Raw genomic sequence first — 12,386 nt, 5'->3', positions numbered from 1 at the left:
GTTCCCAGTAACCTCTTGAGTGACTAAGACAGCACATCCATACACAATGTGCTCTGTGCATGCGTGTTGTGGAAACAGAAGCTTGTGCAGCTGTACAAACCAACAGATAAAAAAACCCACCAAAGCGACCCTGGAGGACTGAGGAATTTCCTTGATAGGACGGTCAAAGTCACAGCTTACAGGGCCATGTGTGTCCCTGCGTGCGCTTGCTCTGTCTGGACCTGGATTTGGGTCTGTGGCATAGTTATCCAGTTGGAGGTCCTGAAAAACAGAACGGACACAGAGGCACAAATGAAATCGCTTTCCTGTTCTTAACATTTTCAAATTCCGTGACATTAAATGATTCGAAAAGAAGATGGGATCTAAAAGCTAACTGTAGTAAGCAAAACATGTCCTCCCTCTTTTATCTCATCGACTAGACCATCAATGAGTATTCAGCTCGTTCGCTGCCCAGGGCAAGCAAAAATCCCACAGAGGCATCACGTTTCTTGTGAGTACGTACGAGGAGCAGGATTTTCTGTTGTGAGCATGGAATAGTTACATTATTAAATCTGTTTGAACAGTTACCGCTGAGGTTTTCGGGTGGTTCCTCTTGCCGGCATCACAGTTCTTTTGTTTTGATTTAGTCCAACCAGCATGAAAAATGCTGCTTTCAAATGAAGGCACGTACTGCTTATAAGAAGCCTGAATGCAAACTCAGATGACTGCTAAGATTCATTTTACGAACAGCCTGGCCTGTGAAAATGGATCCCTGTGTGGCTGGCAAGTGCTGTAACACAGAAGGATTGATGTCTCTACAGTACAAATTAATTTAACTTTTTCTGTCCCCATAATTCTATAACACAAGAATAAAAAGTGAGTAACAGCTGAGCATGGATCCTGCTGAAATTAAATGCGTGTTTCATGGACACATTCGCCCACTACATGCACACATGCTAATTGTGTGGTTCTGGTATCATTATGGTAGCGAATGATGACCAAAAAAAAGAAAAACTCTGAAACCTTGTAATTAAAGTGCCCACAGCCCTCGGTTCCCTGCCCAAATGTGTGGGCCACAGCCGGTATGTGGAGCAGACCCAGAGGGAGGGGGCTAGCTAGAGATTCAGCCTTAGTGTGTGTTTGTTAAAGAGAGAAAGAGACAAACACACGTCAAGGAGTGTGTGTTGGATGTCTGCAGGCTCTTTTCAAGGCTCTATGCTACATTCACACAGACAGCACATCTGCCAAAGGGACGAGACAGACAAGTGCTCCATTCAAAGGCAAGCACTGACATAAAAGGAAAACTTTTCTAGCTTAATTGTGGTTTTTTTGGTGATATCATTGCCAAAAAAACATTACCTCTGAGCATAGAAGTGCCTGATTTTTGCTCCTTTTGTTCAATGCCAGAACGCTGTTCCTCACATTGTGCACCATGAAATAATTGAATCCAGTGCCACCCTGACGTCCACTGATCACTTCAAATGTGCTATTGTTTTACAAGGACCGCTCAGGAAATTTGAAATGAATAGAGCAATCTTATCATAAATAACAGCCAACGTGAACATAATTTGGACGTTTTTAAAAAGACATTTTTCCAACATTATATCAGTAAAGTCCTAAATATCTTACTTTTATCATGTTCATTTTATGAGATACGATAAATCCTCGACATAAAAATTCTTTACATCTCTAAATGTATCACTTTTAAAAAAGATAAGCAGGCGGGATGTTATTTTCAAAACATGCAGCAGCTTCAGGTGAAGGCAGGAGAGTTCACCGTGCCAGTTGCACCATCTCATATGTACTGCACCTTTAGACTGAAACTACGGTACATGGAAGCCGTTTGCCTGGAGCGACATTGTTGACCGAGTGCAAACCCTGAATGCAATTTGACCTACTGACACGTTGATACGATACAGAACATTTTCACTTCCATTCCTCGACGCTGTCTGAAAAACAAACTCAGAGAGCGTCGAGCTAATCGTGATCAAATCAATTATCAAAAGCCTAAAAAGTCATCATCGGCAAGTTATAATGTCAGATTATCTTCTTTTCTAAGCAGAGAGCTCACTCCAGAGAACAGTGAGAGGCAACCTGCGTGTGTTGCGGTTAACAAACAGGTCCAACCTGATATATCAAAAGTTTTCAAAAATATGTGCCACAAAACAATGCAGTATGTCCTGTCGGTTGTTGTTGTAATTCTTGCTGGATATGACAATTAATGAATAAGAGCAATAATGCTACACCTTTCCACACACCTGTACGTACATGCCAATATTCTCCCGTAGCCTGAAACCACCAGTCAAGTTTTGGTGTGTGTGATTCTTTAGCCACCAGCAGCTAAGCTTGGGTGTAGTTATAAAAGCAACAGCAGAGGCAAGTCACAGCAACAACTAGATCATAAAGGAAACCCGATCAATCAAAGGGGAAGATGGATTAAATGTAAGAACATGTGAAGCATCGCATTTCTGCTGCGTCGACTAATGCTGTGACTGCTCTGATGGTCGCCGTCTCAGTGAGGCTGATGTCGTTTGAAGACACAAGCTGCGACACGTGTTAGGCCGCACACCCATCCAATTACGGGTCAGGAGGGCGTTTGCTATATAGATAGGTGTGCAAGTCTTCTCTTAACAAGAATTAAGTCTTACAATTATAAAAAAAAAACACAAATGAAATGTCAGTCACATTAGATTACCTGCTCTGATCATCTCAAACACATGGGCTGCAGCCAGTAGTTAAAAAAAAAGAAGAGTAATCACATCTCCGCTGACAGTAAAACTAATAAAAAATAAAACAACCACATACACCCTTGTTTAAAGTAGCGCTTGTTATCAGCTGAACTTTGACCCTAGCTGGGAAATCAAATGGTTCTTCCAGGCTCAATCTCAGCCCAGGGCTAAAAACGTAGACAGACATACATGCAGCACACCCACACACTGAAAACCAGGTCACACAGAGTGACAAGTGCACTGACCAAGCAAACGCTCAATCACTTCTACTTCACTTGCCCTATTAAAAGCAGTATTGTCCCACACATGGAACTTTTAGCTCCATACGAAGCTTGTCTTCCAATAAAATGCCACAAATTTTAATATTTTTTTAAGACAATTTTCCTTCCAATACTTACTTATTTAATGAAAGAGTATGGCTCCAAAGAGGGAGAGGGGGTGGGGGGGTTTAACCCCGATGCTTCAGGTTCCCAGGTGATTCAAGCTTCTGGCTCACCGTCTTTTATCAACTGTGAGACAGAGAGGCAGAGTGAAAGAGAGAGTGTGTGAGAGACAGAGACACATGAGGGATGGGCCGTCCATGCAAAGCTCAGCAGCCAATCAAAAGGCTTCCTTTTAATTTTGTGCATAATTTATCCATAAAAGTGTTTTTTTGTGTGACTGATGGTTAGAGCACTAAACATAAAGAACTTTTTTTCTATGTGAACTGTTCCTGTAACAAGGTTTATCTGGGTATTAAGAGAAACTGCCATCCTTTCTCCATATTAAAGCAACAGTGTGAGATTTTAGGAATTCTGCTAAGTGGCTTTCATGCCAGGAGCTAGATGAGGAAACTGAAATCACTCTCGTACTATGAAAATGTGAAGCTACTGTACAAAAAGTTGGCTTAGAAACACTTGGACCATCCAAAAATAACTAAATCCATCTCTGAGGGCCTTTAACAACTAACAAATACTTAATCTCTTATCATTTTTAGTCCATTTAAAAAGAAAAAACAACGTATGCAATCTACAAGACCAACACTTACATACTTTTGTGCCCTAAAACAACTAGCAGAATCTCAGGCTGAAGCATAAAATATGTCTACTTGTACTTAATAGAGACGATGGATGTTCAGAACTGAAAAATACTCGAGGCAACAAATTCTTTTAGGAATGGAAAATGTGTGAAAGTGGGCATGTATATTGTCTTAGAAAGCTTGTATACTTTAACAGAAGCCAAGGAAAACTCATCACAGTAAACCAAACCCCAATGAAGTCTGATGAAATAGGAGCAGACAGCTGACTGTATATCTTCTACCCTCTGTGTATCAGTCTGGCCAGTGAGACTCAATATTTCTCGTGCTCCAGTAAAGTGCAGCACATGTTAATGAAAGCATAGGGGTATGATGTCAGCACCTCTGAGAGTCCTAAAGACACTGGATATAATGAAAATCAGATGGTTGACAAAAGAGCTGTGCACCCTTTTTTTTTTGCTGTTATGTGACTGTGCGTCACTTGTTCCCCTCGTTTATCTCAAAGGGTTTTCTTTTGTTTCATTCGATATGGTGCAAAATGTAGATATTCAAAGTGAGGATGCCTTGAAATGGGTCCCAGGGCTCATCATTCTTCAAGTCATTAGAGATAGGTCATCTGCACCTGAGCCAATCAAGGACGAGGATTTCTGCTCTCAACTGATAGTGGTGGCGAACAGAAGGAGGACCCCCATGCTCGCCTGTGCCAGTATATATATATACACTATGTATATATACATATACTGTACTATACATATAATATGTATACATACATAGTATATGCATGTTCTCTCGTTGGCCACTGAGAAACAGAAAGTAAAGGCAGACGATATGTCAGACAGAATGTTCTTCACTACACCTGACACCTCATGGTGGGACGCACTTTTCGACAAATTGAGAAAGCAATACCAATTCAACCACTAGAATTATAGATTTTAAATATAACTTCCTTAGAGTACCAAATTCAAATGAGTAACAATTTGTTAGAATAGAGTTTTGGCCTCCAAAGTGTGGAACAGTTTTTGAGCCCCTGGCCTAAATCACCGTTTATCCCCTCAATAGGGGGCCTTCACACAAAAGCCTTTTTTTTTTTCTTTTTTTTTCTCTAATGCTCATTCATGAGGGATTATTTCACAACTCATCCAACCGATGACTCACGGCCTGGTATGTGATAAGATCCACCCTCACGTGGAGCTCGAAAAAGAAAAGCCCAATCAGAGAGGTAGAGAGCAACAAACTGGCACCGCTGGGAAACTTTACACTCGATAAGAATCATTCTTAAGGCTTGCTTTGATACTGCACAGTCGGTGAGCAAAGGAGAGTAAAACGCAGAGTAATCGGCGGGCAGAGCTGCGTTAAAACTGAACTCAAATGCTACTTATCCTCCTGAGCCTCCAAATTACTCAGCTGAATACTTCACACAAAGATTTAGTTTGGGGTCTTGAACGTTCCACGACCGGCGGGTCGGGAAAAGAAGGAATCCCCCAATTGTGTTGTGAAGCACTCCCGGTAATAAAGGCATGTCGTGTGAGTACAATGGGATGATGCTCCTACTGTCCGACGGAAAGCAAATGAGATGCAGATTTCCAGAAAGGTATCTTTACCCTTCCTTTACTGATGCGAGGAAGAGAAGCGATTCACAGTCCACAATGACAAGTCCGAAGCATTTGACTTCTGAACTCCTGACTTGAAAGCAAGCATTAAGCATCAGAGGACATTTACTGACTGTTAATGTATCGTGTACTTCGACAGCCATCCAGACCAGACAATAAAACTTCAGTGACACATTATACAGCTTTCGGTTTAATATGTACACAGGACAATATTCAGCATAGTGGGGCCATGGAGGTAATCTTAGTGTCATCTCATAGACACTATTCCCCTGCACAGCTCATATTAAAGATTCAGCCAAATAATGATGATAATTAGGAAGAGGAACCCTCTTCCATTCGACACAGAGCGGTCAGAGAAGAAAAGACTACAATGGAGTCACATTCTTTAAAGGTTCCACAGTTGAAAAGAAACTAGGGGGGAAAAAAAGCCACCAAGCAGTGCAAAGACCTACACAAAGAAAAGAAAACAGTGTGGCTCGGGGAGGGTGTTGTCACTGCTGTCACTGAGGGATAGGAGGGGTACAGCCTGGATGCTCCCACTCATACATCAAGTGTGTAGAAACGGCCTGATATTTCCCTTATCAGAGGGCAGGTAATCATATGTCCGTTTTTGAGATTCGGATATCCGTGTCTGTTTTGCCGTCCTTTTCATTGTGAAACATAAAACGTTTCAGTTTCCAACTTGACCTCCCGCTCCCCGTTGGCAGTGAACATTGAACTTTAGTTCACCTCTCTAATTACAACCAAGTGCTTAGGAGGTTTTCTTGTGGTCATCTATTTGCATGTGCTCACCTAAGCCGCAGTGCACCGAGTTCTCCTGGCCACTATAGTAATGCACTAAATATCACTAAAGTCACGTGACCACCATATGGGTCTCTCCTTCGGTAATGAAACTTATTGAGCTAGTTTCTAACCACTCGTGCTTAAAGTGTGCCGTTGCATTTTCTGACTGCCTCTCATTGGCTGCAGTATCTGAAGAAAAAAAGCTTTAAGTCACATCCAAGACATGCGGAAAAATGAACTGTGCAGGGAGGAAAGTGAATGTAAATCTACATACTTATCCTTAAATGAAATGTTTCCAAATTGAACCCTTCTGTCTGCAGACCGTCCCACCTCCCTGTAGTGTCGTTAGCAAATTCATTTCTTTACTCAGTTTCGCTACTTTTGTCAAATGGCCAGAAATAACAGGACGATGTCTAGATTTATTTCAACAAGGGTGCCACAATCTCAATGCCTTTACAGTATATGCACTGGTCATACTTATTGCTGTGCATAGTTACCCTCCGAAGGCCCATTCCAACCATAAAAAGCCCTGAAGGATTCTACTCAAACCAAGCAGCTGGACATCTCATAAAACATACTGAAGCAACTACTCAGGAAACACAGAAATCTAAATGAGAGAGGACCAGTTACCGATTTCCATCGCCGTAAATTTGTATAGGAGTCGGTATCTGACAGTCGGACCAATTCCAACAAGAGAAAAGGAAACCAAAGTTAACAAGATGCAACCTTTTGCAGGTTTCTTTTCATTGTGAACAACGACCCGCTCTGCCAGTCACAAAGTAAGTAAGAGGCTGTTTTTTAAGGGGGGAGCGTTGCTGCAAACAGAACAGACTTTTCATGCAAGGGATCTGGGGAACATATGGCTTTGATTAGAGGGCAGGGCAGAGAGAGACGCCAGTGGAAACTGCACAGAAAGAGAGAAGTGCTCTGTGTGTGCGCATATCTGTTCGTGTACATTAGTGTAACAACAGAGGGAGAGGGGCGGACTGTCGGAGAGACTGGGTTTTCACGGTAGACAAGCGCCTAAATGCGTGAACCGTATGCATGGGCTCATTAACAAAGGCGGAATGAGGGATGACTCACAAGGGGGAGACCGCTGAGCTCACAGAACAGTGCTATCTGCGAGCCGTGTCCGTGTGTGTGTTTATCTACAGCAACAGAGAGAGTGTTGCTGCGGCATAACAAACGTGAACCACGCCAGTTAAAATAACAGGGATGTGCCAATCAAACGTACTTTTAGCATGGCCCTGTGATCGTGAACGATTCAAGTCCGCTCTGTGAAATCAGCTGTATTGTGTTTCAAGAACATTCTTTTTCCATGCAGCCAAACAATGAACCAGGGCCCATTTATTGGCCCCCGAAAAGGCCAAGTGTAAATATTTTAAAGAAAGACAATAGACATCGATAAAGTTACTTGCATGGAGTCTTTCTTTCTTTCCTTTCTAAGTCATTACCTCCATGTCTCCCCTTGCCTAACATTTGTTCATGTTCCCATATGCCGTCTGCATTAGGCGGCACAAATTGCATTAGCACGAATTACAGTGACTATCCCAAGGGGCGAAATTATTCTAACTTCAGATTTTTATCCTGAAGGTTTTGACTGGAAGTTGTGATTCACTTCTCTGCTGCGATGACGCAGCTCTCAGGATGTTGGTTTTGACCGCCACGGCGTCCTCACAGCAACGGGGTTCACTGTTCGAATCTCAGCCGGAGCCTTTCTATGCAGCTTTTGTCTGGACACTACCTTCAACCGTTGACACTTTTCATCTCCAACATGCCCAATGGTTGCACTTCTCATCGTGAAGATTTAAATCACTTTGTAAACAGAGGACTAAAAAAAATGATTGTGGCAATCAAAAGCAACAATCCTCAAAGATGTGTCAGCGCAGCCAAGAAATTCATCACAACTTCGAACGGTGTCGACTTAATTCGATCGAAGGTCAGTTAAGGCCACGATTAACAGTGTAAAACGCCACAACATTCCATGATGCCGTTCACAGAGTCTTATCAAATGGAAAGCACCTACTGACAAATCTGGAAGCGATGGTGTAAAACCAAAAGAAGCATTGGAAACAAGTCCAACCAGTCTACTATCTCAAGACACCAACGACCCCATATCTCCAACTGCTGGTCGAGCATGTCATCATATTTCAGTGCACTTACTGATTCACAATTTAGGCTAATATATACATATCATGCAAAACTGAGTGTATTTCCAATCTTGTATCCAATCTGGACAAATAAATTCCAAGAGCCATGTTAGTATGACAACATGTCTTTAAATAATCATTTTGACCCCAGCAGCTGCCTTCTAAACTGTACATTTAGGTGTTGACTCAACATTAAAGTCATCTTAGAATAACACCAGATAATTTGACTTTTTTTTGCTCTTTGGTTCCCCCTACAGTTGTGGCATGTGACACCATTGTCAAAAAAAAAAAATCTTAATGTGAGCCCTGCACATGTACAGCTTTACAAATTAATTTGTTGTCAGCTAAGACGCCGTTAAAAGCCCACAAAAACTATCGAGTGACCGTCAAGTAAACAGCGTGGTGCAGGGCTGGAAGTATCTCAGCTTCTGGGCGCTCCGGGGCAGTTTCAGGTCCGGCAATGTGCACCACAAAAAAAAGCAAAAAAGTACTTCCAAATGAGTCAGAAGCGCGTAGTTTTATGGTTCAGAAACTTCTTCAGGGTTGCTTTAAAGGCTGCAGGTTGTAGTGCTGATGAAATTTGTTTCAACTACTTTTATCGACCCATTCTACATTAAACATGTCTAGGCCAAGTATCAGAAACATATTTTTATATCATCCCATGCACTCCAAAGGCACCACAAACCTCAATCCCAATCATTCTCAAAAATGACAATAACAATTTGTCAATTGTTGCCACAGAATATATCTCACACTATGCCTACTATAAACACTGTGCAAGTGAGAGGCCACATTGTTCTCGTGGCCCCTCAGTTTGCATTGTAAATATGTGTTTATTTACCCATGTGTCTCTATCTTTAACACACCAGGCAAGATTCCTGCCCTTTTGTAAGACCGATTCTGATCTGGATCTGGATTAAGCTGAGCAGCGTTTCCCTTTCATTTCCATTTGAACCCCGATTAAGCTCTTTACTTCCCTCACAGAAACACCTCATGCAAAAGAATTAAAGGTCATCATTCCCTCAGGATTGCAAAGGGACTCCAATGTAAACAGTGACATGACCTGTCAAACCAAAAGGCCAACGCTGATGTGCACTACACGCGCGCGCACCTGTCATGCGGACGAAAACAGTAGCTGTCCTGACCACGTAAAATACAACCAGCTGACCATCTAAATGAACACAAGCAATTCTGACAATGATACAATCGCCGCAAAGAGGTCTGCATCTAACAGCACGTGTTTTGTCTTTCTCTTTTTTTTTTTTTTTCACACGACGAACCTCGGAACACTTCACAAAAAAAGCCGAACCCCATCCTCGGCACAGTTTCTGTAAAGACGTAGCCATATATATATATTTTTTTTGCAACTTCACTATTGGGGTGATTTGAGGTGACTTTGGACATCAGCACTGCCAGCAGCCCCGCTTACCAACAACTGCTCAGAGCTAAACACTCTCGCAACACAACTCCCGAAAAGTTATCTAAACTAATGCTGAGGGGACCGTTTGAGGATACAGTAGCACAAACTTACCGGCCAGTGTTGTCGAGTACGCCTGGCATCCGCAAAAGTACAAATTCAATGCACGGTCTGCTAAGTTTTCGTTGACTGGGACTTTCTTCTCAGCGCTGGCAGAGACAGTTGACGCAGCAGCTCGTGCTGCGGTGGGAAACCGGTGTTGCCTTCAAGTGCTCCTCGGAATACTGCGCAACCACGATGGCTCTAATTGCTCTTTCACTGAAACAGTTTTCTCGAAGCAAATCGCCGGCTTTAAAATATTTGCAGTAAAACATCGGCGAGGCGAGGTAGTAATTTTGTACACAGCATAGTCCATCAACGAGGCAACACGAAATGCATTAAAACAAAGTGTCCAATCGTAAGTCAATAAGAAAACGGGGTAAAGTTCGGTGCATTGTAAGTTTTTAATGATTAAAAACTTACAATGCACCGAGCACATATGTTTTAATCGATCAGTTTAATTCGTTCAATTACACTGCTGGCAAACAGGAAATGCTTAAAGTGCTTATGAAACGAATTTTAATTGTTGGAATTTCACAGTTTTTGCTGCTGATTCTAAAGGTTCCAAGCCTTGCGATTAAAATGAGATATTGTCTGGATACTAATTTATCCGGAAAGTCATGTTAAAACGGGCTCAAAAGGAGCCACATTTTGTCTTTTTGTGCGAATTCTTTTTTTAATGCGTGACGTCATAGGGTTGACACAGGAGTTCTCGTAGTCTAACTGTAATGGCGGCGTCTATGGCTAAGACATCACAGCACGGCAGAAAATTGTGTTGCTGGAGGAACAAATGGTGTTAGTTGCAAAAATAACAGCTTCACTGAAGGGATCTCTCTGCACATGTTTCCCAAACCAAAAACTACTGGAACTGAGGCTGACAAGGAGAAGGCAAAGACGAGAGCACGGTGGGTACAGTTTGTACGGAGGCATCGTCGTGATTTTGAAGTGTCCTCAACATCCGTGTTGTGCTCCGTACATTTCCATCACAACGGTTTCACTAAAAATGTGGAGATCGCGGGAATGGTTGGGAATAGGAGACGTCTTTTAGCTGAAGCTGTTCCAACTATTGACATCGCTGGACCTGGTGTGCCGACGGAGACTGTCCCTGCTCGAACTACTGCTCGGGCGCGAAGACAGGTGAGTCTGAAATTTCCAGATCGGACATTACTGGACTTGTTTTTTTTATATATAATAATGTTCGCTTACTGTTCGCTTCTGAGAGGCAAGTGTCGACCACTGCTATTGGCTGAGAGCACGGTGGACCGTATCACTGCGTGCTGCCGCCTGCCGATAGCTGCACCTGTTACGGTGTTTGCTGTTCGGAAGCAGGGGACTGCTCGCTTTGCTCTTCGGTCTACACACATATCCAGCTAGAATTGCTGTCTGGTCTCTCCGGTGATTGCGCCGGCTACGACATCCGAGGCTCCGTGGATCAGTCCTACCGATGGCTGCTGTCAGTCGTGCCGAGGCCGGGTGCCCATCTCCCTGCCGCCGACCCGTGAGGATCCGCAGATGGGGCCGCGCAATGGAGGATCTCCGACCCGTTAATCCACGCCATTGTTTATTAAGCTTACATTAAAACCATGTTATTATCACATACGTTTTTTTTAAGTGGCTGGATTTCAAAGTGCCCCTTCGTTAGGTTTCAACGTGTCAAAGACAGCGCAGCAGAATGCCATATCTGCCAAACCGGCATGTTCAAATCTTTTCCAGTTTACCACAGCAAACATACACTATTGTGTCATTTGATTAATAACATCTTAATAATAATCAGCGTGTAGTAGGAGCGATGGCTGTTTTGTGCCGCCGATCCTGTGCCGAAAATGGTAACTTTCTTTCATTTCCATTACCCATACGGGAGGTGCAGAGAGCCTCTACAATATAGATATTAAATCAATTTGTGTGGCTTAAATTCAACGAAAGTTTCTCCACGTAATGTTAGAGGTGTGTTCTTTCGACCTGCTGATGTTTGTATCAGAATTTTGGTTCCTTTATGAGATATAAGTCCATCAAATGTATGTTATTATCGCAGCCAGCCATACTAGCAAATAAGGGAGTCAACCCTATGACGTCACGGTCATGTGGCCAATTTCGCACCAAAGGCCACATAATTCACACTTTTAAATGGCCGTTTTAACAAGTTATGCCCGGAAAATTTAGTTCAAGTTGGATTGATGGTTTTAGAAAAAGACAAAAATTTCATTTGAATGATAGATGAAGATTCGTTTCAGTGCATCTTTAAGATCAGACGTCTAAGAAGTAAGTTGCAGTGATGTCAGTTAAAGTGTGACCATGCTCTCGGCTGTGGCTGCTTTGCAAGGCTCTGAGGCTTAACTGTAAAATATCCAGCAGCACTCAAAGGCAACCTCAAATTTCCTTGGGTAGCCAAATGAGCCGCGAACAGGAGGACAATAACTGCGGCTCTGTGGCAGCCTGCAGTGTGTACGTGTGTCGGTGTCACCACATTGGAATGTCTGGCAACCACTCTCACTGTAGCCTGTCGTTCGCTACACAAGCTACACATCCTATATTTTGTTGCCTCTGGCCTGCAGGGATGCCTCACGGCAGACGTCACTTTTAAAGAGTGCAGAAGGATTTAATGTG

General features: G+C 42.8%; 1 protein-coding gene across 3 annotated transcripts in view; it reads right to left on the bottom strand.

The window, feature by feature from the left end:
• The window catches only part of plce1 (phospholipase C, epsilon 1), an 80,199-nt gene extending 70,311 nt beyond the window's left edge, over window positions 1–9,888 (bottom strand). For all 3 annotated transcript variants that reach the window (XM_075458074.1, XM_075458075.1, XM_075458077.1), the window contains exons 1-3: window positions 9,798–9,888; window positions 3,107–3,217; window positions 121–261 (exon numbers count right to left, since the gene is read on the bottom strand). The gene's annotated coding sequence lies outside the window, so the exon portion shown is untranslated. The remainder of the gene's footprint in view (window positions 1–120; window positions 262–3,106; window positions 3,218–9,797) is intronic.
• Between the last annotated feature and the right edge of the window lie 2,498 nt (window positions 9,889–12,386).

This window comes from Odontesthes bonariensis, chromosome 23 (genome assembly GCF_027942865.1).
Source record: "Odontesthes bonariensis isolate fOdoBon6 chromosome 23, fOdoBon6.hap1, whole genome shotgun sequence".
NCBI classification, from domain to species: Eukaryota; Metazoa; Chordata; class Actinopteri; order Atheriniformes; family Atherinopsidae; genus Odontesthes; species Odontesthes bonariensis.
This window is presented reverse-complemented; position numbering and strand designations above follow the sequence as displayed.